General features: G+C 45.2%; 1 protein-coding gene across 1 annotated transcript in view; it reads left to right on the top strand.

Annotated features, from left to right (window-relative positions):
- Positions 1 to 1,164: 1,164 nt before the first annotated feature.
- The window catches only part of LOC107287979 (palladin-like), a 42,606-nt gene continuing 18,887 nt past the window's right edge, over positions 1,165 to 24,883 (top strand). The window contains exon 1 of the mRNA XM_015816550.1: positions 1,165 to 1,951. The gene's annotated coding sequence lies outside the window, so the exon portion shown is untranslated. The remainder of the gene's footprint in view (positions 1,952 to 24,883) is intronic.

Below are 24,883 nucleotides of genomic sequence, written 5' to 3'. Positions count from 1 at the left end.
AGGACTCAAACCCTTCTATCACGCATACAGTGGCAAAATACTATGTTGCGGCAATGTCCACAAGAAAAAAATTTGTTACAGATTTATAGCCGTCAACTTGTGCCAATTTTTTGGAGATATCTCTAATAAAGTTTGGAACATTATATTTACTCACACACTAACTGGCTATCCACTCACGTAAACTAGGAGTGACCCTAACATTTTGGGAACGTGTATTTTCTTAACAGGGATGTTATTATTTACTATTAATGTTACTACTTTTTTTTTTTTTTTAATATATTGTAAAAAGTGATGTCTATTGCTGGTCTATGACCGTAATAAAGTTATTATTATTATTATTATTCTATTTCAGTTTCTCCAAACTGGGCATCTCCAAATATGTAGACATAAACTCTCAGGTGATTTCTCTAATAAAAATCCAATAGAAAAAGGGGGGACAACTTCCTATAAATATCACTGGTTTTTCTATTTCCAATCCCCTTTTAGTATTACTTTTCAATAGCATTCTCAACTGAAATAATATATTTTTTGAATGTACATTTACTGTCAACACAAATTATGGAGCTGAAATTCTCTAGCAGTTCTGCATGAAGCTGAAATCCTTCGATAGGCAGCTCTCTTGGTCAACCAAGAAGTTTGTATAACAATCACAACTGGGAGTAATAGGATTGTGGTCACTGAGTGAATCATATGGGCATCTTGTTTAACAATAACTTTGTTAAATTTAATCCCAATTGTGGTCATAAGTTGAGATCTTCCACCCTAAAGGGGGAATTAATCAGTTATTTTTGTTACTTTTACTTGCATATCTGCTGATTAATAAAGAGAGCTGAAGAGTTCATAGAAAATGGGGTGAGGTATGGAATGAAGAGGTGTTTGGTTGTATTTTAAGAGACAGTACTAAGTTGTTAGTGTTGAATATACTTATTGGGAATGAAGGGGAAAGTTTCTGTTTCTTATTTTTTTCCTTTTCTTTTATTTGGGACAGGGATTTCTGCACTTTATAAATATATTTTCTTTTTTTTAAATTAGGTTTTGTATTTGTTTTAGTTGTTTATTGTAATTTGTTTTACTTGTTTAATATCATCTTTAATTAAAAAAAATCTATGCTAAAAAGAGAGAAAAATGCAAAAGAAATGGATATATTAAAAGTGCATTCTTCTAAAATAAATTCCAGTACAGGATTTTTTCTCAGGTATATAACACTAGCGATCCAGAAATTAAAATGAAGTCATATGTTGTACATCAGTGTTAAAGAAGGGACACAGCTATGAAAATATTAAAAGACATTTACAGGCATAGTCAGTTTCATGCATTAATCTACTATACAGTCTGATATCACAAATTAAGCTTTTATTGAGTCATTTTTATTGTGAGAGTGTTGATACAATATAAATTACAGATGTAAAAGGTTGTTTAGAATAAAAATGGATACATGTCTAATATCATTTCTTTCTTTTGTTTTCCAAAAAGAAGCATGAAGGATGAATTGCTTTCTAATGCCAGCACTATACAAAACATTCCCTGTAGACAGCTGTAGTTGTGTCACATTTTAAAATTCTTCAGTAGTAAATAAGAACATGGTTATCAGCAAGAATATGATAATTTGTTATAATCAGCAGCAATTCAAGTTTTCTTGAATGTTTAAGTTTGAAACATAGAAGTTGTTTGTTTTTCTAGGCTCAATTTTATTATGCTGAAATTTCAGATAGTGACAGTTCACTGAAACATGAGTTCAGTTGCCAAATATAGATGAGAAGGACAGGAATTACAGTCAGAGAAGACAGATGTAAGTCAGGGGCCACGGTTATCTCAATACTTACTGTGGATCAAGCTTTCTTGAATGAATAACTAAAGCAGCTCAAACTTCCTGTTTTCTTAGAAAAAAAGGCTGAAGAGTTCCATTATCCTACATGAAAATTCTTCAGAATTTTTCCTGACGATTTAAAAGGTTTGTATGATCTATTTTGATTCTTCACTGAATATAATTTAATTATATTTATTTAATATTAAGCATTGAGAAACATTATTTCATATTTTGCTGCCATTTTTAAAAGTTCCTACTAATTATCATTCTTTTTAATAAAAATTTTTTATTGTTAAAGACTTTTATTAATGGAGTACTCATACTTTTGTGTATTTCATTCCTCTTTCTTAATTATCCCCCCAAACAGTCTTCTTTTGCAAATCCAATATTTATTTATGCTCAGTAAACCCAAGTATTTACTTGTGCTCAGAATATTTATTTTCCACCTTATTTTCACGGGATATCAATATTCTCTTAAAGTATACAAAGTTGTTCATGTAGAATTTATGGTTTCTCTCAGGATATTGTCTGAGGTTTCTTTGATAGATAAGTATTTCTGCCAAAATATTGTTTGCAGATTTAATAATATTAGAAAAATTGAAAAAAGTGTTTTTGTGTGTGTGTGTGTGTGTGTGTGTGTGTGTGTGTGTGTGTGTGAGAGAGAGAGAGAGAGAGAGAGAGAGAGAGAGAGAGAGATGGTAAAACAATATATTGAACAGCTTTTATTAAACTTCTTAGTAATATGAAAAAAGCATTTATAAATATGCTGATGTCTAATCAGAGAGGTCTAGAAATAACTCATAGGCTAGTTCTAATTACGATCATGTTTGCCATTTGAGAGGATTCAAGTGTTATTTTAAGCAGATTAGCTATCATTTAAAGTAGCAGAGCTCTGGCAAAAGAAATCTGGATTCCCTGTATTGCAGTTCTCTATCCTGGCTCCTCTCAGTTCAGCATTAACTACAGATACCCACAGTTAAACATGGTGCATAGATCAAGAATGTCAAACTCAATTTCATTGAGGGCCGCATCAGCATTATGGTTGCCCTCAAAGGGCCAGGTACTGTCCCCTTCTCTCTCTCAGGTTTGCCCCACAGAAGCTTCTCCTATCCCCTTGTCTCCATCAGACTTGTCCCACTGGCATCTCTCCTCTCCTCCCTATTACCTTCTCTCCGCCCTCACTCCTCCTTCTTCCCGCCAAACCCCCTCCTCTTATATCCTCTGTCAGGGCCCACTTCAAAACCTCATCCCAAAACAGCAGGATTCCTGGAACAGTTTCTTTCCAAAAGGAACTTTTATTAGGAGAAGCTGATAGCAGGCATGATAGGCAGGATCTGAGGGTTTCCCGCTCAGATCAATAGGTTAAAAGAGTCCCAAGCAAAACCCCACCCCAATAGTTCATCAGGTCAGTTTGAATGGGCCAATCCCCAGATGTTGAGTTCGCTGTGGGAAAGGAGCTGATAATGGGGTCCTTTCCCATGCTTGCGAAGATATTGTTGGGTCTTTGCACCTTCCCTTCCGCAGCAAGAGATAAGCCAGATGGCCGGAGGAACATTCCTTTCTCACCGCAAGGTAATATCAAGGGAGAGACAGTTCAAAGCATGCAGGAACCCCAGAAAGGATACATTGTAGCAAAGCAGAATAACATACCACGGCCTTCCCCCTCAGAGGAATGGCAGAACCCTCAGAAAGAAAGAAATAGGAGAGAGATGAGATGGATTCCCCCCCCCAGGGAAAATGGGTTCTGACATCCTGCCCCCCTTAGAAAAAAGAAAGATCCATCTGTAGAAATAAAACAGAAATAAGGGAGACAAGGATTAGTCTGGTTTGTCCAGGTATGCAGCATGAAATTTACTAAGTAGTCGGGGGGGCTCTAACATGATGTTTTTGGACCCACTCATTTTGGGAAGGTGACAGGTGTTTCCATGCTACTAGATATTGGATGGAACCATGATGTTTTCTGGAATCTAGGATTTCTTTTATTTCAAAATGTTGTTCATCTTCTACCACGATTGGAAGAGGGGAAGGAGCTGCAGCTGGCCTTAAGGGCGATTGCAGTTCGCATTTTAAAAGGCTGCAGTGGAAAATTGGGTGAACTTGTCTGAATGTCTTTGGGTGTTCCAATTCTACAGTGACAGGATTGATTATTCTTTTAATAGGAAATCGTCCTACAAATTTCGGTCCTAGCTTTTTTGAGGGTTGCAGGGATTTTAGGTACTTCGTTGATAGGTAAACTTTCTCTCCTATTTGAAATGGTTTAAGTTCTCTTTGTTTCTTATCTGCTTGGAATTTATATGCTTCCCTAGTTTCATTTAATGCTTTTCTCATGACTGGCTGGGTATTCTGTAATTATGTGATCCACTCCTTCAAGGAGGGGACGGTCGGGTCGTTTGATGCGAGTTCCGGCATCGGGTTGAAACTTTGTCCCGTCGCCACCTGGAAAGGAGTATAGCCCATGCTGGAATGCACTGCGTTGTGTCAGGGGAAAAACTTGTTAAAAAGAAACAAGAGACAACACACAACAAAATTCTCACGTTAGGATCCAGAGATTTATTTCAATTTAACATACAAATTCAGTACTTACATTTCAACAACTCATTGCAATAAGGACCACATGGACTAGCAGTCATTAAGTCTGACAGCTGGGCCAAGAGGCAACACCCAGATCTTTGAAGCAGGCTTTATACCTTAACATTGTGCCTACCTCTAGCATTCTGGTGCCACCCAGTAGCCATCCCACTTCCCTTTCTCGGGACTGGCCTCCAGGCCAGCTCCCTATTTCTGGAACTGACCACGTCTGCAGATGATGACTAGATGACAACCCCTGTGTGGTCCCCAACAGTCCCAGGAATGCTTTCCAAAATTCTGATGTGAACAATACCCCTCTATCTAAGATGATTCATTGTGGGGCTCCATGAAGTCGATAAATGTGCTGGATGAACAGCTTTGCAAGTGTCTTTGCATTGGGGATTTTTTGGCATGGGATAAAATGTACTTGTTTAGAGAATGAATCCGTCATGACCCAAATGACTGTGTTCCCCCCCACTTTCTGGTAACTCCACAATAAAGTCCATAGAGATTTCTCTCCAAGGCGCTGATAGAGTCGCTATTGGTTGCAACAAGCCTGAGGTCTTTCCTTGCATTCTCTTTGCTGCAGCACAAGTTGGACAATTGGCCATGTAACTTTCAATGTCCTTTTTTATTGACGGCCACCAAAACTGCTGTTTCACTAAGTGCAAAGTTTTTACGAATCCAAAATGTCAAGCTGATTTTGAATCATGGCATAGCTGCATGAATGTCAGTCTATGACTCTTTGGGATGTACAGCTTTCCTTTGACCCATGGTAAACCATCGGTCATGGTGCATAGGTTTTTGTGGCTTAGGAACCATTTGTTCTGTCCCCGTTGCGACCCACACACCCAAACAGCCAGCCGAGAGTTTAAAGACTTCTCCAGACACCACTTCACAGATAAGAAACTTGGCAGCAGCTCCGTAGCTGCCTGCCAAAACCTTTTACTCCAAACACACAGAAACAAAAACAATACACACAGTTTAAAACCACAGCAAACTACTGCGCCAGAGATTCAGCTTTTGTCCATCACAGAGGTCCAAATGGCCACCACCACCCTTTTATAGCCTGTGGGGTGTGGTCCAGTGACTCAGCTTAATCTCTGGCACGTCTCTTTTTCTGCTGCGCACGCTTGTCGCTCCTACGCTGGCGTGGATCCAGCCACAACTTTTCTTCCTCATTATCCGACACACCTGGCTCCTGGCCAATCTGAGAAACACCGGGCTCCTGGCCAATCTCAGAACCACCTGGCTCCTGGTCAATCTCTTTTCTGTCGGAAGACACCTGAGGCATTGCCAAAGAGGAGGATCCTAGAGAGGGAGGCCTAGCCATCTCCTCTCCTTCATGTTCGGAGCCTTCTTCCTCCGATAAGAGGGGCTCACAAGACGGAGCCACAACACCATTCATCGGTTTCTAGTGCTTTTTTGAATTCAATCCCTGCTTGGCTCACTAGGGGCTTTTGAAGTTTTGCTTGCGCTTGGGTGGTGACTTGTGCTGCTAATTGTTTTGTTGGCATAAGTGGGTCTGTTATTTCTGTTCGGTGGCTATTGTACTGGGGCAGTGTGGACAATGCGTCCGCTAGGAAAAAACTTTTCCCCGGCAAGTGCTTTAGCGTGAAATTAAACCAGTGGAAATGTTGTGACCATCTCACTTGCTTAGGGGTCAGTTTCCTGGGTTTTTTTAGTGCTTCCAAGTTTTTGTGGTCAGTCCACACTTGGAAAGGAATTTTGTTCCCCTCCAGGAAGTGCTGCCAGGTTAGAAGAGCCCATCGGACCACGTAAGCCTCCTTCTCCCAAACTACCCACCTTTGCTCTGTATCTGTGAGTTTCCTTGATGTGTATGCGCAAGGCTGCAAATTCTCTTCATCATTCTCTTGTAATCATACTGCCCCCATAGCATCAGCCTGAATTACAAAACAGTTTTCAGTATCAGTGTGCCTTAGAACCGGCTCTGTGGAAAATAGTATTTTTAACCTTTCAAATGCAATTTGACATTCTACTGTCCATTTCAATGGCTGACTCAGTTTGGGTTTCCCCTCCCCTTTTGTCTTTAACAAGTTAGTAATTGGTAGCGCGATCTGTGCAAAGAAGGGGATGAATTGCTGGTAAAAGTTAGCAAATCCAAGAAAACTTTGCAATTGCTTCCTGGTGCGGGGCAGAGCCCATTCTAGTACAGCTCGGACCTTTTCAGGGTCCATCTCTATGCCTCTTGGCGAGAGGCAATACTCCAGGTAGTCAATATTTCCTTATGAAATTCACACTTAGACAGCTTAGCATACAGGTTAGCTGCCTGGAGCTTTTTTTTAGTACAGTTCTGACTAATTTCACATGTTCCTCTTTCGTTTCAGTGAATATCAGGATATTGTCCAGGTAAACAAGCAACCCTTTATATAGGTGCTCTCGGAGCACATCATTTATTAATTGCATGAATACTGCAGGTGCCCCTTGAAGGCCGAAGGGTAAAACTCTGAATTAGTAACACCCTAATGGGCAATTGAAAGCGGTTTTCCACATCTCCTTCTTTAATTCTAATCCTGTAATACGCCTCCCTCAAGTCCACTTTCGAAAAGATTTTTCCTTTCGATAGGTGTGCTAGCATGTCCTTCATGAGAGGGAGGGGGTATAAGTTACTCTCGCTCACTGCGTTCAGATATCTATAGTCCACGTAGAGGCAGGGATGCCCATCTTTCTTTTCTTGAAATAACACTGGGGCTGCAGTCTTAGGTTTCGCTGGCTGAATGAAACCCCTTTCCAGATTTTTATCTATGAACTTTTGCATTTCCTCCAGCTCCTGTGGGCTCATGGAATATAATTTTGGCTTGGGTAATTTCGCCCCTGGGAGGATCTCGATGGAGCAGTTAGTGGGCTGATGGGGGGGGGGGAGTTCATCAGATTTCTTCTCACTGAACACTTCAGCTAAGTCCCTGTATTCCTCTGGGATGTCTTGTAACTCCTTTCCCCCTCCACCACCACTGCTCTTTCGGAGTGACTTCCCCCGTTTTGGAGCTGAGCTGGGGTCTTTATTGTATTTCCATCTGGGAATCTGAGTTCCCCCGTCCTCCATTCCACCCACGGGTTCCTGCCCAGAATAAGGGGGCACTCCATGCCAGGGGTCACTACAAGCATTATAGTCTCTTCGTGATCCCCTATGGTGAGCTGGATGGGCAGCGTGGTGAGTTGGCTGGTGTCGCCTCTGCAATGGACCCATCTAATTGACTGAATGAAATCAGTTTCTTCAGCCTCCTCACCGGAATTCCTAAATTCCCCACTAACCTTGGGCTTATGAGGCAATGGGTGCAGCCAGAGTCTATTAGTGCTCTGAGTGCCGCCCTCTCAGGCATTCTGGGGCTAAACATTTCTACAGTTCTACAGTTCTGATAGGTGCACTTACAAGGGGTTCGTTCTTCGAGTTGTCGTCTGACGAGTCAGGTGGTGCTCTTGGTGGTGTCGGAGTTCCCTTCCCCTGTTTGGATGGGGTGAGGAACTCAACTACCTCCATGCTTTTCATGGTTGTCTCCTTTGGTTTCATCAGGGTCTTTCTGGGCTTCCCGGCTGGGGCTCGGTCAGGCTTTCGAACAGGGGTGTATGAGCGGCATTCAGCTGTGTGGTGTCCTTCCTTCCTGCACTTGAAACATCCTGTCATTCTCTGGATGGTTGGTGCTTGCTTCGCTGGTTCACAGGGTTGCTCTGCTGGCAACTTCCCCCAAGATCTCCCTCCATGTCATTGTTCTGTCCCCCGTCTGACCCACACCCCCCAACCAGTCAGCCGAGGCCTGAAAAACTGCTCGGCACAGCCAAAGACAAATGAATTCTTGGCAGCAACTTCGTAGCTGCCTGCCAAGCCTTTACTGATAATGCACAGCAAACAGAGATAAATCCAAGATAACTTGCCAGAGTGCTTGCAACAGAATATCCAGCAAAAATNCCAGAAGCACCGGGCTCCTGGCCAATCCCAGAAGCACCGGGCTCCTGGCCAATCCCAGAAACACCGGGCTCCTGGCCAAACTCCTCTCCGTCGGAAGGCACCGAAGGCCGCACCAGAGGGGAAGGGCCTGGAGAGGGAGGCCTGGCCATCTCCTCTCCTTCATGTTCAGAGCCTTCCTCCTCTGATGAGAGGGACCCACTGGACGGAGCCACAACAGTCATTGTCTTTTGACCCAATCAATCTCCGCTTCCTTAGCTAGGACGTACCATTCTTGGAGTCAGTCTGGGGCCCCTCGAGGGATGCAGGCATTGTACAGGTCATAGTTCAGGCCATCCTTGAAATGTCCAATCAATATATCTTCTGGCCAGTTCAACTTGCTGGCAAGGGCTCAGAACTCTTGGATATATTCTGCTACAGGTTGCCAACCTTGCCTGAAAGTTTTGATGCATTCTCGTGCTTTCCGATCAGCGAAGGGGTATTCAAATCTGCATCTGAGGGCTGCCATGAACTGATTGAAATTCTGCAGTTCTGGGGCATCGATGTCATGGAGATCCACCACCCAGTCCACTGCGGTGCCATCTAGGGCGGCTTGCACAATCCATATTTGGCCGTGGTTACTCGGTATGTCATGGCTGTATTCCTCCATGTAGTTCAATACCTGGGTCAGGAAAAATCCCAGGTGGTGCAGCTCCCCACAATACTTTACTCCCAGTGGCAGGAATTTTCAGATGGATCGATGTCCCTTCTTCCATCTGTGTCCATTTCCGTCAGCTGGTGCGGCACGTCCGGTGGCGGCTGTAGCAATGGCTGCTGCTTCTGTGGTGCTAATGGAAGGGCCTGGGACTGCTGGTTCACCCCCTCCTTTGTCCGTTCCTTCGGCTGAGCCTGGGTTGATGGTGCCCCGGCACGGGTCAGCTTTCTCCTCCTTCATGGAGTCAAAGGCGACTCTCAGCATGTCGATGGCTTGCTCCAGGAATCAACTGGAATGGGGTGGCCGGTCGTTCTCGTCTTCGCTAAGGCGAAGTGACCTCTCCATCTTGACTTTCCAACCCAGTTGGTGACTGCCGCATCTAAGCGTCACTTTCCTGGATTTTGTCTCCCAGTCCTCTTCTTCCTGATGCCCATTGACCACCTGTGCTTGTGGCGGCATTCCATGACCACTAACTCGTCTGATGAGCTCGATGATTAAGAACTGTATCGGCTGGGATCTGCTAGGTGGGAGATCTCCCCCCCCCATGGCAGCTTCTTCCTTTTCCATTCCGATATCCGACATAATTTGCTTAGTCCCACAGTAAGGGTCTTCCTTCTGGGCTGACTATTACTGCAGATCCTGCCTAATGTCAGGGCCCACTTCAAAACCTCATCCCAAGAAAGCAGGACTCCTGGAACAGTTTCTTTCCAAAAGGAACTTTTATTAGGAGAAGCTGATAGCAGGCATGATAGGCAGGATCTGAGGGTTTCCCGCTCAGATCAATAGGTTAAAAGAGTCCCAAGCAAAACCCCACCCCAATAGTTCATCTAGTCAGTTTGAATGGGCCAATCCCCAGGTGTTAAGTTTGCTGTGGGAAAGGATAACGGGGTCCTTTCCCATGCTTGTGAAGATGTTGTTGGATCTTCCCTTCCGCAGCAAGAGATAAGCCAGATGGCCGGAGGCACATTCCTTTCTCACCCCAAGGAGACATCAAGGGAGAGACAGTTCAAAGAGTCATCAGCATGCAGGAATAGCGGAAAGGATACATTGTAGCAAAGCAGAATAACATACCTCAGAGCCTTCCCCCCTCCCCCTCAGGGGAACGGCAGAACCCTCAGAAAGAAAGAAATAGGAAAGAGATGAGATAGATTTCCCCCCCCCCCAGGGAAATGGGTTCTGACATCCTCTCCTTTCCTGCCCCACTCACTGCCCAGCTGGACTTTTCACACAGAGCTCATTAGCTGGAGCCGCGTGCACTGATTTTGGGGTGTCTTATCAGCCTCGTTCCCACAGCGGACTTAACACCTGGGGATTGGCCCGTTTGAACTGACCAGATGAACTGTTGGGGTAGGGTTTGCTTTTTGCTCCTTTAACCTATTGATTTGAGTGGGAAACCCTCAGATCCTACCTTCTGTGCCTGCTGTCAACTTCTCTTAATAGAAGTTCCCTTTGAGATGAATCTGTTCCAAGAGTTCTGCTTTCTTGGGAAGAGGTTTTGAAGCAGGTTCTTATATTAGCCAGGATCTGCAGAAGTTGGTCAGCCCAGAAGGAAGACCCTTACCAGGGGGACTGAGCAAACCATGTCTGAACTGGCCCAAGCGGATGCAGCTCGCATTCCTCCAGCTCCTCTGATGAAGTCATGGTCGCAGAGCACCGAGATAAGCCGAGGTGATCGATGGGCATTGGGAAGAAGGAGGACTGGGAGCGGAAGGCAAGGAAGGTGACCCTCAAATGCAGCAGTCGTCAACCGGGATGGAAATTGAAGATGGAGAGATCACTCCATATCAGCAAGGATGAGGATGAAAGACCAGCCCACTCCAGCTGGTTCCTAGAGCAAGCCATCGACATGCTAAGAGTTGCTTTCGACTCACTCAAGGAAGAGAGAACTGACCCATGTCGTGGCATGGTGAACCCAGGCACAGCATAAGAGGCAGAGGGCAACGGAATTGAGGTAGCAAACCCGGGTCCTTCTATCAGCACTTCAGAAACTGTGGCCACCACTACAGCAGCAGCCACTCCTGCCTGAGCCGCACCAGCTGATGGAGCCAGTCATTGACCCAGAAGGAGGAGAGGTCACTGGCCCAGTCAGAAGTTCCTGTATCTGGGGGTAAAGTACAATGGAGAACCACACAGATTGGGGTTTTTCCTGGCTCACATCCTGAGCTACATGGAGGAATATGGGCGAGACATCCCCAGTGACCACGGGCGGATGAGAATTGTGACCATGGCACTAGAAGAGGCAGCGGCCGATTGGATGGTGAGCCTCCACGATGCAGATGCGCCGAAATTGCAAAATTTTAACCACTTCATGGCAGCCCTGAGAAGACGCTTCGAAGATCCCTTAGCTGATCGGAAAGCCAGAGAACACATAAAAAGTGTCAGGCAGGGCCGGCGCCCTATGGCGGAATATACAGAGGAATTCCAAGCCCTTTCCAGCAAACTTAATTGGCCAGAAGAAATTTTGGTGGGACATTTCAAAGATGGGCTAAATTATGACCTGTATTATGCCTGCATTCCCTGGCGCGACTCTGACTTACTCCACAACTGGTATAGCCTGGCTGAGGAAGCAGAGATCGATCAGGAAAGAAGGCAATGTCATCTGGGGAGATCCTGGGGACGATCCCCAGCGGAGGCACCCCAGAAGCTGGTAAAACAGACTCCCACTACTCCCCGACCAACGGGATGCTTCAAATGTGGGAAGGATGGTCACCGCACCACCAAATGCCACTCGAAGACTCCAGTTTGAAAGCCTGACTGAACAGCAGGGGGAAACCAGGGAAAACCCCACTGAAGCCAAAGGAAATGGTGATGAAAAGTGTGGAGGTTGTCGAAGTCCTAACCCCATCCAAACAGGGGGGAGGAACTCTGACCCAGATCGGAGAACCCTCAGAATCTTCAGAAAATGTCTTGGAGGACAAACCCCTGGTAAGTGGACCCATTGCGCCCCTCACCAGAAACGTAGAACTATTCAGCCCTAGGATGCCGGAAAAAGTCACGTTAAGAGCTCTAATAGACTCTGGCTACACTCGTTGCATCATAAGCCCAACCCTGGTGGGAAACCTAGGAATCCCAGTGAGGAGGCTGCAGAAGCCATGCAACCCGTTCAGCTTACCATAGGGAACCACGTAGAGACTTTAACGTTTGTGGTGAACCCTGGAATGGAATGCCTACTCATATTAGGCATGGTGTGGCTAACAAAATGGACCCCAGGGTGGATTGGAGGATTGGAGAACTGAGATTCCCAAAGGGAAAAAATCGACACCCAGAAGGCAATCCAGGCCAAAGGGGGGGTGAAATCCCCAGAAAGTGCAGCAGCAGCAAGTGAGGGGGAGTTGGAAGGCATACCAGAGGAATATCAGGATCTGGCTGAGGTATTTAGCAAGGAGAGATCTGACAAATTACCCCCTCACCAACCTGCAGATTGTGCTATTGAAATACTCCCGGGGGCAAAGTTACCTAAACCAAAATTATACTCCATGACCCTATGGGAATTAGAGGAATTAAAGAAATTTGTAGAGAAGAATTTAGCAAGGCCAAAAACAGCAGCCCCGTGCTATTTCACGAAAAGACGGATGGGTCTCTTCATGTCTGTGTGGATTATAGGTCTCTCAACGCAGTGAGTGAAAGTAACCTCTACCCCCTCCCTTTGATGAAGGACATGCTGGTGCATTTGTCAAAAGAGAAGATTTTTTCAAAGTTGGACTTGAGAGAGGCATCAGAATCAAAAAGGGGGATGAATGGAAAACTGCATTCAATTGCCCCTTAGGGCAATTCAGAGTTCTGTCATTCAGGGTTCAGGGGGCACCCGCAGAATTTATGCAATTGATAAACGAGGTGCTCCAGGAACACCTTTATAAGGGGGTGCTTGTCTACCTGGAAAACATCCTGATATTTACCGAACTAAGGAGAAACATGTAAAACTGGTCAGAGCCATGCTGAACAAGTTGCAGGCAGCCCATTTGTATGCCAAATTATCTAAGTGAGAGTTACACAAAGATAGACTCAATTACCTTGCATTTCATCTAATGGCATGGAGATGGACCCAAGAAAAGTCCAGGCTATGCTAGAATGGGCTCTACTAGGAGGTAATTGTAAAGACAAAAGGAGAGGGGAAACCGAAGCCCAGTCAGCCATTGAAATGGACTGTAGAATGCCAAGCCCCTTTTGAGAAATTAAAAAGGTTATTCTCAGCCAAACCAGTATTAAAACACCCCTATACTGAGAAACCTTTTATAATTCAAGCAGATGCTAGTAATGTAGTAGTAGGAGCAGTACTGCTGCAGGAGAATAATGAAGGAAAATTACAACCTTGTGCTTACACATAGAGAAAACTCACAGAGACAGAACAAAGGTGGGCGGTTTGGGAAAAAGAGGCGTATGCCGTCCGGTAAGGTCTCTTAATGGCGACATTTCTTGGAGGGGAATAAGATCCCTTTCCAGGTATGGACTGACCACAAGAATCTGGAAGCCCTAAAAACACCCAGAAAATTGTCTCCCAAACAGGTGAGCTGGTCCCAGCATTTCCACTGGTTCAATTTCACCATAAAATATCTACCAGGGGCAAAGAATTTCCTAGCAGACACACTGTCACAGTTACCACAATACAACAGCACCAAATCAGAGATAACAGATCCACTCATGCCATCAAAGCAATTAGCAGCACCAGTTACTACTCGAGCGCAAGCCAAAACTCCAAAAACTCTAATAAGGCAAGCTGGAATAGAATTCAGGAAAGTGCTAGAGAAAGACGAATGGTTCCTGAGCCACAAAAATTTATGCACCATGAATGATGGACTTCCATGGGTGGGAGGGAAACTCTACATTCCAAAAAGCCAAAGACTAACATTCATGCACCTTTGCCATGACTCCAAATCCGCTGGACATTTTGGATTCATAAAAACCCTCCATCTAGGGAAATGGCAATTTTGATGGCCATCGATAAAAAAGGACATTGAAAGCTATGTAGCTAGTTGCCCAATATGCACAATAGCCAAAAGGAGACAGGGGAAAACCCCAGGACTGTTACAGTCGGTAGCTACCCCATTAGCTCCCTGGTGGGAGATCTCTATAGACTTTATTGTGGAATTAGCAGAAAGTGGTAAATACGGTGATTTGGGTCATAATGGACTTATTTTCTAAGCAGGTGCATTTTATTTCATGCCAGAAAATCCCCACTGCCAAAACCTTAGCAAAGTTATTTGTACAGCATATTTATCGAGTACATGGAGCCCCACAACAGATTATATCAGATAGAGGGGTGCAATTTACCTCAGAGTTTTGGAAAGCTTTCCTAGAACTTTTGGGGACCACCCAGGGACTGTCATCTAGTCATCATCCTCAGATGAATGGTAGGATGGAATGTTCGAACATAGTACTGGAGCAATACATAAGGTGCTTTATAAACTACCAACAAGACAACTGGACCGACCTGCTGCCATTCGCAGAAATCACCTACAATAATACAGTACATTCCAGCACCAGCTACACTCCGTTCCAAGTAGCGATGGGATAAAATTTTAATCCGATGCCTGAACTACCCTCTACCAAACCGACCATCCCCTCTTTAAAAGAGTTGATTGCATAACTCCAAAACACCTGGCCAGTTGTGAGGAAATTCCAAGCAGATAAAAAAACGAATTGAGCCCAAACCATTCAAGTAGGAAAGAAAGTATACTTGTCTACAAAATATCTGAAGTCCCTACAATCCTCTAAAAAACTGGGACCAAAATTTATAGGACTCTTCCCCATTAAAAGGATAATCAATCCAGTAACAATCGAGCAAGAGCTCCCTAATACGTTTAACCAGCTTCATCCAGTATTTCATATCAGCCTTTTAAAGCGTGAACTGAACTCGTCCTTAAGGCCAGCTGCCTCACCTCCTCCCCTCCAATCATGGTAGAAGGGGAGCAGCATTTTGAAATTAAAGACATTTTGGACTCTAGAAAACATCATGGATCCCCTCAATATCTAGTTGCTTGGAAGCATTTGCCTCCATCCCAGAACGAATGGGTCCTTAAACGCCATTTTAGCCCCTAGGCTACTTAGTAAATTCCATGCAATGTACCCTGATAAACCAGACTAATCCATCTTTTTATCTCCTTTTTTAACTTTTATAGGTGGATCTCTCTTTCTTTTAAGCGGGTCAGCATGTCAGAACCCATATCTTTGGTGGGTGGCCTTTTCCATTTCTTTTTCCATTCTATGGGTTCTGCCAAACTCCTAGGGCCATGGTGGCAAACCTATGGCACACGTGCCACAGGCAGCACACAGAGCCATCTTTGTGGGCATGCGTGGAACAGGTTTTGGTGGGAGAGTGAGTGAGCAGCAATTTATGCAGACAGCGAGCAATCGAGTGAGCGAGCACGAGTGACCAGTGGTGAGTTTCAGCGGCTGCTGCTCCGAGCCCCTTGACCGGCTGGCCACACAGGAGAGGAGGTGGATGAGGGGTGGCTGGGTGTCTGGAGTTGCCTCGGCTACTCGCTGGCCTCAGCAGGCCCCAATGAGGCAGCGGCAGTCACAGGTCGGCTGCCCAGCCTTGTGGGGCAGCGGCATCTGGACTGGGAAGGAGGAGGCGGTGCCGGCTCATGAAGTTGTCCAGGGGCCGGGGAGAAGTTGGTGGCTCTGGGTGGAGGCAAGGGCTGCCCAGCCTCGTGGGGTGGCAGCGATGGCAGTGGCAGCAATGATCCCTGCATTGTCAGGCTAGCCAGCCACACAGCGGAGGAGGGGGCAGCCTGGTGTCTGGAGCTGCCTTGGCTGCTCGCTGGCCTCAGCAGGCCCATGAGGCAGTGTTTGCACACTGGCTGCCCAGCCTCATGGGGCGGTGGCAGCGGCGATGATCCCTCATCGTCAGGCCAGCCAGCCCTGCAGCGGAGGAGGAGGACAAAGGGCGTCTGGGTGTCTGGAGCTGCCTTGGCTGCTCCCGGCCCTCAGCAGGCCCCAAGAAGGCAGCGGAGTTCGCACACTGGTTGCCCAGCCTCGTGGGGTGGCGGTGGTGATGGCGGTGGGGGCAACGATCCCTGCATTGTTCGGCCAGCCAGCCACACAGCAGAGAAGTGGGCAGCCTGGTGTCTGGAGCTGCCTCTGCTGCTCGCTGGCCTCAGCAGGCCCCAACGAGGCAGCCTTCAAACACTGGCTGTCCAGCCTCATGGGGCGATGGTGGTGATGATGATCCTTCATTGTCAGGCCAGCCAGCCATGCAGTGGAGGAGGAGGATGAGGGATGGCCGGGTGTCTGGAGCTGCCTCGGCTGCTCGCTGGCCTCAGGAGGCCCCAACTAGGCAGCGGCACTCGCAGGTCGGCTGCCCAGCCTCGTGGGGCAGCAGCACCTGGGCAACTATTGGGGCTGGGAAGGAGGAGGCAGCGCCAGCTCATGAAGTTGTCCAGGGGCCGGGGAGAAGTTGGCGGCTCTGAGTGGAGGCAAGGGCGGTGGGGCCAGGCTGCTTGCTCACATTCCTTCTGGCCATGGCGTTCCGCAGGCGGGCAAAAAGCCACCCGCTCTTTCAGCCAGGAGTTTCTCATCCACAACCACTCTGACATCAGCTTCTGCCTGGTGCTCTGCGTGTTCATCTTGCTTATGTTTGAGGTGAGCAGCTCCATCCAGGGGAACCAGTCATCTTCTCCTTGGGAAAAGGGGGTCCTACAGCTGCATGTCCTCATGACGAATGCTCCCCCTGGCTTTGGGGGCAGGAAGTATCAAGCAATTTCCTTCCACTGCGAAGGCTTTTGCCATTTCCTCTGTCTTTTTCGCTTGGTACATCTCTCCTCTCTCTCTTTATCTCTCAATCACTCTCCCAGATTCAATTCCTGGATGATACGGTATTAAACCAGAGAATTACACTGCTATTTATTCTTCCCACTTGGGAGCCCTCTTGCCCCCTGGAGTTTAAACTTGGTTGCCTGGATTTGAAGATCTAACCTGGAAATCTGCTTTCCGTTCTGAGCCTTTCGCTCTCTTTATTCTCTGAACTTTTTCCCAAGCCTTAAATCTTGCCCTGTCCTAATTCAGAGCCTTTCATGGAGAGCCAGACTTTTTGGGCAAATGTCATCAAAGCCAAATCTTGATGGGTTGTCACTGTCAGCAGGAGGGCTTCTTGGGAAATTTGTCCCTTCAGAGTTATATCAGTAACTTTCCTCACCTACCGAAGCAGACAGTGGAGTGACAGATCAGAGGAGCTGCCATCTTCCCCTTCATTGGCTTGGGTTTGGCATGGTGAAGGTTACTGCTCCATGGGGAGTGAAAGAGCATCAGTTGTAAAGAGCACCTATTGTCTGCACCCTATGAATGAATTCACCATTGTATGACTAAGTTATGGTGTAGTTTGTGATCCAAGCCAGTTGCTGTGCTCTGTAAATCTTGATTTATGGCTCAATATGTTGCATAAACCCGTTACAGTATAGCTTGAGCCCAACCCCCCTTTGGATAATGCAGACAACCATCCCTATTGCTGATTCCCAGCTTGGCTGACTGAGCAAGCCATGTTGCTGCAACTGTGAAAAACAACTAGTCTTCCTTTACTTGCTCTTTTCCTCCAGAAGGCTGGAGGAAGCATTCAATCTCATACATCCTGCCATTAGGGGGAATGAAGGGACTGGCAGCAGCTATTTTTTTAGCTATCTATGTTACTCACAGGCCTATTTAGATAAACAAGCAGAAAAAACAGTTGCCAAAAACTTCTGATTCCGCTGACTTTTGCTCTTGGGTGAAGAGCAAACTTGGGCCATGTTCACACAACAAATTAATCATCAGAAAGGGTCAACAAAGATGTATGCATTGTCATCTTACTATGGTCATTTGTGGCTTAATAACCATCAGATTATTGGAACCAGAACTGGTTCTGTTTTGAATTTGAAGAAAAAAAACAATTTTTTGAAAAGCTTCTGGCCCTAGCCTAGTGAATACGTTTGAGGTGGGGGGAGTTTAAGATAATGGCATACTGCTCTCCCTTAACTTTTTCAACTTACTGGCTAAGCAGGTTGTGTGAACATAACTACCACCTCCTCATAGCCCTACTGCCGAAAGAGAGGGAGAGAGGAAAGGGCTTCTTCCAGGGCTCAATTAAACAAATACAGACCACAGATTTTCCCCCTTTGGAGAAAAAATGGAAGGGAGGGATTGATTTGTTCACCTGCTCAAGCAAAGTGAGTGAACTGTGGAGATGCAGCAAGGAAGACTTGAGTCCACCCCACCTCACTCAGTCTTTGTCTTCTTTCCCTGAATAAAAAACAATTGGGAATAGATTTATTCTTCCTGCCTTGCTACCATGAGGAGAGGGTGTGTAGCAGTAGAGACAATTGCCTCTAATGCAAATAAGCAAATGGTTAAAAGCAGCTGCGCCTCTCTCCTACCCTACAGCTGTTAAGATTATGTTCAGCCCTTCGCACTGAACTACCAGAAAGAGGCAGCAGCTCTTCCTTCCACTATTTGGGACGATACCAGAAGCCAAAATTAGGCAGAGTGTACTTGCTCTAAGAGGAAAAAACTGATATGGATCTTTTTAAAGCTATTGTTGAAGGAAAAGTCTTCATCATGGTTCAGTCCAAGCTGGGAATAAACAACATGGCGACTGCTTTAGAAAGAAGGTTGCAGTTTATTGAAGAAGAGAGCCAGACAGAAAGATGGCTCTGGAAGAAAAGAGAGAGAGAGCACATGTAGGAAGTGGGTTTTTATACCCTCTGGGGCTCTTGAGGTTGTTTCCTGTTCCTGTTTGAAGCTTTGTATTTCCTGTGTCATGACGCTTGCTCCTGGGGAGGAAAGCTATAGCAAATCTAGACAGCATACTAAAAAGCAGAGACATCACCCTGCCAATAAAAGTGCGTATAGTCAAGGCCATGGTTTTTCCAGTTGCAATGTATAGGTGTGAAAGTTGGACCATAAGAAAGGCTGAGCGACAAAGAATTGAGGCCTTTGAACTATGGTGCTGGAGAAAACTCCTGCAAGTCCCTTGGACTGCAAGGCGTTCAAACCGGTCAGTCCTAGAAGAGATCAACCCTGACTGCTTTTTAGAAGGCCAGATCCTGAAGTTGAAACTCAAATACTTTGGCCACCTAATGAGAAGGAAGGACTCACTGGATAAGAGCCTAATGCTAGGAAAGATTGAGGGCAATAGAAGAAGGGGACGACAGAGAATGAGGTGGTTGGATGGAATCACTGAAGCAGTAGGCGTGAACTTAAATGGACTCCAGAAGATGGTAGAGGACAGGAAGACCTGGAGGAATGTTGTCCATGGGGACGCGATGGGTCGGATACGACTTCGCAATTAACAACAACACCACCTAGGGAACTCCACCACCCACGCTTTTCAGACCAAAAAGGGGTCCGGGGAGGACATGCCACCCTCAGCTCAGACAGGTACTGGTGCCTTCTTCTTCCTCACCACCTTCAGTTTTCAGACTCAGGAGGAGTCTGGGAAGACCTATGCTTTGTGCCTTAGTATGAGCCCCTCCTACAGATGGGCTTTGCTTACAGGGCCTTACCAGCTGGTTGCCCAAATCCAATTCTCTCATTCACTCATTCCATTTGCACACAGCCTGTCCCTTTTCCCTAACAAAAGGTCCTGCGCTCTGGCCAAACCCCCATGCTTTCCAGGGTCTGCCACTTGAACAGATCCTTTCTGCGATTAGGAAAGGCCAGAGGGAGCAAAATCCAACTGTGATTGGGAAAAAGGGTCTTCTCACTCACACAGAGACATACACACATTTCTCTCACTCCCCTGGGCTTTAAAGTTAAAATTTAGAGGTACTCACCTTCACCTTTTTTCCAAAGCAGCCCTTGAGCTCAAACCCAAAACTTCCTTTACTACCCTGGATCCACATAGGCAGGGCCTGGGAAACCCATCCACAAACACAAGGGGTCTGCTGCCAGCAAGATGGGGCTTACCAGTCTCAGTCCATTGGAGAGGTTAGCTTGGAGTCTCATCCTGGGTGCCAAATTGTTGAAGGAAAAGTCTTCATCATGGTTCAGTCCAAGCTGGGAATAAACAACATGGTGACTGCTTTAGAAAGAAGTTTGCAGTTTATTGAAGAAGAGAGCCAGACAGAAAGATGGCTTTCGAAGAAAAGAGAGAGAGAGCACATGTAGGAAGTGGGTTTTTATACCCTCTGGGGCTCTTGAGGTTGTTTCCTGTTCCTGTTTGAAGCTTTGTATTTCCTGTGTCATGTCCTTTTGACCTGAGTCTGAGTGTGCCCCTTTGGCATCTGTGGGTTAATCCTATTGTGTCCTGTCTTAGAGTTTGGGTGGTGTATGTAGATTGTAGGTGTCTTTGTCTTCTTAATCTTCTAGCTTCAACCTTCCTGAATGATTTACATCTGCATTTCTACAGAGCTGGTTTCTGCTTGGGGGAGGGAGACTTGGGGATATTAAGAAAAAACTGGGCATGCTTTTCTGCCACTTTAAGATCCTTTGAAGAAATATATTTTTCTGCCCTTTTAATATTTCCTTCTCTGGGGGGAGGCTGCCTTCCCACACTATAATAACTCATCAAGAGAAATGCACGGAATTGAGAACCACTTAAATGTTTAATGGCTTCTTTCCTGTATCTCCACAACCCAGGGGCAATTTGAACCTAGTTCCCCTTAAGTTCCCCTTAAGAACTTTGCTAGATCAGGCCAATCTAATCTAGCATTCTACCACTCTCAGTCAGTGCTCAGCAGCAGGGCATGAGTACAATGACACTGTTCTGCTTATGTTCCCTGATAACTGTTATTCAGAGGAAGTTAGACATGAGGACTAGTTACCAACCAGGATATGAATCAGATGCATCTGGAGCCAGGGTCCTGAGAAGCAATGAGATGACTTCAGACACATTCTTATTTTCCCTTTAGAATATGGACAAACTTGAATCCGTTTTGTTCAGAATCCTGGCTGTAGGTACATACTGTTCTGAATTGATCCTGAAATGAATGATTCCCGGGCCAAAAAATTAATAATCCTGTTCATAATTTATGTGCAGCACTGTGACGGGGAGGGACTGAAAATATTAAGACTTGTCCTGACTTTCAGACCACCTCCTTTATTCATTTGTTTTTATTCTGTTCTCTAACAATGTGTAGAAGAGAGACTCCTGCTGGAGTAGGGGTCTGGCTAACTCCATTATGTTTTGGTATATTCTTTCTATTCAGATCATCTAGTCCAGTTTAGTCTAGTCTTGCTGGCTGACTGACTGGGGAATTCTGGAAGTTGAAATATAAACTTCTTAAAATTGCTGAAATTGAGAAATGCTGATCTAGGGTGAGAAAGATAGAAAATGCAATGTCACACTACGTTTTGTTCATCCATTTTGCATTTTTCCCCTTTGACTTCTGTAATGAGTGATGTGTGATAATTGTACAACCTTAATAAAACTAAAGGAGGATTGATAAAGATTTTTTTTAAAATCTGCCTGGAAGATCTGGGTTTTCCTGATTTCCACCCTTTTCTGTAACAGCAGCTTTCTTGAAACAGCCATGACTCTTCATTAGGAGATAAACACTTGTTCCCAACTTGTCACTTTTTTCTTAATATCCTTTTATAAGCATCTCCCTGAGTTATCTAGTTATTCTGACTAGGCTTCCTTTGCTCATTTTCCTACTATACTCAATCTTCATGGTATGTAACTTCAATCTTCCCTGCCTCAGTCTGAACACATCTATTATATGGATTTATTTTAACTGATCTCCTCTGGATATGGGCAGGAGATCTGCAGACATCAACATTATTATGATCTTTTTCTTCCATTAATTTTTCTATTTGGGCATCCCTGGGTGATCTAAGGATATTGTTTATACATGATCACCAGTAACAAGCAACTGTGGCTGGTATTGCTTTTAGAACCTTTGTTCTATGTCTCATCATTTATATTTATTATGAGAACAAAGATGCCAGCAGCCTTACATTATCAAGAGTATTATGGCTGAGTTCAGTTATTGGATCTTGTTATTTTATTGCTGTTTGATGTACTTAGATCATCCCACGCGCAGGGCTGGGCAGGAGGCGGCGGTGGCAGCCTAATGGACCTGCACAAGCTGCTGGTGGTGGCAGCCCGACGCAGGGCTAAGGTGTGTCGGGTGTGTGAGGGGAACAAGTTCCACATGTGGGCCAAGGGCAAGATCTGTGAGGGGGCAAGGAGATGACCAGCAGCGACTTGCTCTCCAACCGCAATCAAAAACAAATGGGATGGAGTAGGCGCGTCTGGCGGTCTGCATCATGTGCTTCCCCTCTCCCCTACTCTGCCTGCTGCTAGAAGGCTGGCCCAGTATTTGCAGCTGGCTACGGAGCCCCAGAGTGTGCCAGTCGAGGGGTTGGCAGGCTGTGGCTGCTGACGGACACTGTCGGCCCCCATGTGCTCACTGGCCTCTGTGTGCAGGGGCCGATGATGTTAGGCAGCAGCCTCCCTGTCCCCTGCCTCACCTTGCCTTGCCCCACAGCAATGACACCCCTGCCCTGCCCCCTGCCTCATCTCGCCTCACCCTGCAGGATGAACCTCCTGCCCATTGCCCCACCCACCAGAAACCCCCTGGATCTCTCCCAACCCTGCCCAGCCCCCATAAGCATCCCTCCCCATGAGCAACATCGAGGTGGCCATGCCCACTGCAGCCACGCCCACCCAGTCTGCCGTGACCATCCCAGCCACGCCCACCCAGCACCTGGCGATAAGTGGGTTTGGAGTTACAGTTTGGGCACTCGGTCTCTAAAAGGTTTGCCATCACTGTCCTAGGGGGGGAGGAGAGACCTTTGGGGGACTGTATGTGTATTGCCCTTTTGCTTAGCTGCTACAATGTATCCTCTCCGCTTCCTCTATCTGCTTGCTCTTTGAACTATTCTCCCCTTGGTGTCACCCTGGGGTGAGAAAGGAATGTGCCTCCGGCCATCTGGCTTATCTCTCACTGCGGAAGAGAAGGTGCGAAGACTCAACAATGTTTTCACAGCCTTGGGAATGGGGTCTTATCAGCCTCGTTCCCACAGCCGACTTAACACCTGGGGATTGGCCCGTTTGAACTGACCAGATGAACTGTTGGGCTGAGGTTTACCTTTTGCTCATTTAACCTATTAATTTGAGTGGGAAACCCTCAGATCCTGCCTTCTATGCCTGCTGTCAACTTCTCCTAATAAAAGTTTCTTTGGGGATGAATCTGTTCCAAGAGTTCTGCTTTCTTGGGAAGAGATTTTGAACTTTCTCAGATTTGTTTGTCACAGTGATAACAACATAATGTTTCCAAAATATTAACTAAAGGGTTTAATAAAGTCTGAAAAATACACAAAATTAGTAAGGAAAAAACTATAATCTATATACTACTAACATTATTGTGTCTGTTTGATACTTTGTAACCTTCAATTGGGCAAAATGCTGAATCCTAGGGCAAAACTTTGTCAACAAAGGTACCTCAAACAGGTTATCTTTCAGAATGCCAGGACCCATTAGTCCCGAGGCAATGAAATTTGGGAGATTTTTTTACTGCTTCAACCCCACTGCACTGTTACTGTTCAACATTGCCCTAGTCAGGCATAATCATGTGGTCCACATTTTCTAATATCCCCTGACACTTTTCACAAGTCAACAGGGAACCTGGAAGGAGCTGATATGATTGCCAAAACTCGTTCTCACTTTCTCACTAGAAAAGTCTTTGCTTGGAAAGCTTGGAAGGAGAAAGTCAATGAAAAAATGACACACGTTTTGCCAGTCCCTCAGTTTCAATCTTCAAGTGTGAAATAGACAAAGCTTTTGCTGTCTCCCATAGTTAATAATTGCAATAATTGGAATGCTAATTCCTTGCTTTCACTTCTAAGGAAAAAAAAGTCTTACACTGCCCAAGAGGGAGAGAGAAAAAGATAGCTTGCTCACATTTTCTTTCTAACCAAAACTTTTTGATTTTCAAAATTGCCTTTTGATTTTCATTTCAGGGTTGCCACATGCAGTTTTATTTTCTGACATGATTTGGTCCCTTTACAGACCATCTCTCCTATCAGGCACTTCTCTTGGATTCCTCAGCTACCTCCTGCAGACATCTTCTGATCCTCTTCAACCCTATCACCATAGATATTCTTGGTCCACTGCTCATTTGGCTACCACTCCATCTCAGTCCCCTGCTTGTTCAGTCACTCCTTTCTTTATCAGTATCTCATGTAGCCTCTTTCTCTTGTCTACTTTCTTTGCCTATTATAAATTATGTACCAGATTGCACGTGCTCAAAAGAATCAGGATTTTTTCAACTGTCTATGTGCCTTGAGCCTTGCATTTGACTCTTATTCCATCAAGAAAAAAAAAAACCTTGGTGCTTACAATGTTGAGAATATTTTTTTTTTTGCAACATAGCAGCTCATCCTTATACCTACTCTTTTTCATTAGTGAAAGCTGGAAGAAATAGTCTTTGTATGTCAGAATATTTTAATTTTCTCAGCATACAACTTTAACTGTCCTTTCAGTATCTGTATACAAAACATCTGCTACATTTGTCAAATTGATGTTGTATTTTAAACCTGTAAGACTGAACAGTTAAATACCATCTAGTTATCTCCAATTGGTATCTTTCCATTTTTATAACCATACAAGAAATTTTCTCTAACAATATAAGGTAATAAGTAATGATAATACATTCATATTCCATTAGTACATTTATTATTATTTTTTCAATAAAATTTTTTATTATTTTCATCATAAAGAGAAAACATACAAATATAACACAAATATAATATAGAACCCACATCCCCCACCCACCCCCGCCCGAGACTTCCCAAACCTAATCCCAGGATAATATTCAAATATAAGTAAACAATTAATAATATCTCTAACTCCACAAGGTATATAAATTCTGCATGAATAAGAGAAATATATACATAAAAAAGAACCAGTTAATTAAAAACCTAAATTATATTCCACTATTCTATGCTTCTTTTGTATATAAACAATCCATCTTCTCCA

The sequence above is a fragment of the Protobothrops mucrosquamatus genome, unplaced genomic scaffold (assembly GCF_001527695.2).
Source record: "Protobothrops mucrosquamatus isolate PMUCROS unplaced genomic scaffold, P.Mucros_1.0 scaffold464, whole genome shotgun sequence".
NCBI lineage: Eukaryota > Metazoa > Chordata > Lepidosauria > Squamata > Viperidae > Protobothrops > Protobothrops mucrosquamatus.
This window is presented reverse-complemented; position numbering and strand designations above follow the sequence as displayed.